This window comes from Haliaeetus leucocephalus, unplaced genomic scaffold, assembly GCF_000737465.1.
Source record: "Haliaeetus leucocephalus isolate CR32 unplaced genomic scaffold, Haliaeetus_leucocephalus-4.0 Scaffold162, whole genome shotgun sequence".
NCBI lineage: Eukaryota > Metazoa > Chordata > Aves > Accipitriformes > Accipitridae > Haliaeetus > Haliaeetus leucocephalus.
This window is the reverse complement of record NW_010972598.1, coordinates 10,122,308-10,123,608: the sequence shown is the minus strand read 5'-3', so window position 1 is coordinate 10,123,608 and position 1,301 is coordinate 10,122,308.

The window sequence follows — 1,301 nt, the reverse complement described above, 5'->3', positions numbered from 1 at the left end:
CCAGCCGTGCACCCCGGAGGCTCAGTCTTCCCCGCACCCTTGGAAAAGCAGAGACGAGACGCGGTCTGTGTTGGTTTCTTTATTAATTCATAGTCCGATAGCTGGTGTACAGGGAAATGATCTATACATCAGGGGCTAAGACAGGGAGATCCAAAAGGCTTGTTTCCATAACAATTAAAAAAAGGAAATAAAAGTAATCTTTAAAACTTCTAAAAAGCTTCTAGTGTGCAGACTGCAGCATTCTCTAGGCTCGATGTTGGGTGCAGCCTCCCCCTACCAGCCCTACGAGCAATCTGAGCGCAAAGCAATGTCACCGCAGGTGCCTGGCACGGTTGCAGCACAGCACATTCTCTAAGGCGTATACAAGGCCAAAGCACAGGACCCACACACAACGCTACGGTGATGCTACGGAGTCTGCTGTCGCGGTGGGTCTGGGGAGGTTATCGTACACAGCGAGGGTGATGGACGGAGACTCTGTGCCTAGATGGCTCAACTTTGGGGTGGGGAAGGGGTTGCTTTGCTCTCCAAGGCTAAGCTGGGTCGTTTGCTTTGCTGCAGCTACGCTTTTTCCCGACTGCAGGGGAGCCAGGGGCTTTCCCGGCAGTCGTGCCTGCCGCGAGACAGGGGCTGCCCCACCAGGGCCGCCATTCCACGGCCAGAACCTGGAGGGGGGCTCGTTCTGCACGCGGCCGCAGACAACAAACTCGTGCCCCGCGGAACAGTTCCGTGGCCACCTCCAGGGGAAAGAGCGGGGGGGGGTCCCCCACACGACTGTGCTACAAAGGCCAGGCCCCCCACGTCGGTTAGGTAAAGGACAGAGTCGGGGACACGGCACCTACTGCCACTACCTGCGTCCTGCTTGAGTGCTGCAGCGGATTCAACCTCCCGCACGCCTCAGAGTTGCCTGGGCAGCTCTGCCCGTCTCTGCCCTCCTGCTAGAGCAGCTGGCCCCCGGGGGGGGCCAGGCTGCTGCAGCAGGGGGTTTCACCTGGCCAAAGTGCTGCCACCAGGGGAGCAGCCCCCCCCCCCAAGTCTCCGGGATTGGTCCTGCGAGGGTCAGCATCCACGGGGTCACCCAGCTCTCCTCATTTGTGCCCTTGCAGGGAGGCCAGGGGACCCCGCAAAGCCCTTGCACGGGGCGTGCGGTGCGGGGCTGCCGGCTCCTGCCAGCTCCTGGCTCATCTCCCGAGCAGATATTGTGCTGAGTAGAGCTAGGCGCAACCCCGTGTGTGGCACAAGCATCCCGTGCTCTGTCTCGCTACCCAGCCTCCCTGGCCAGCCCCAAGCACCTCAGCGCAGGC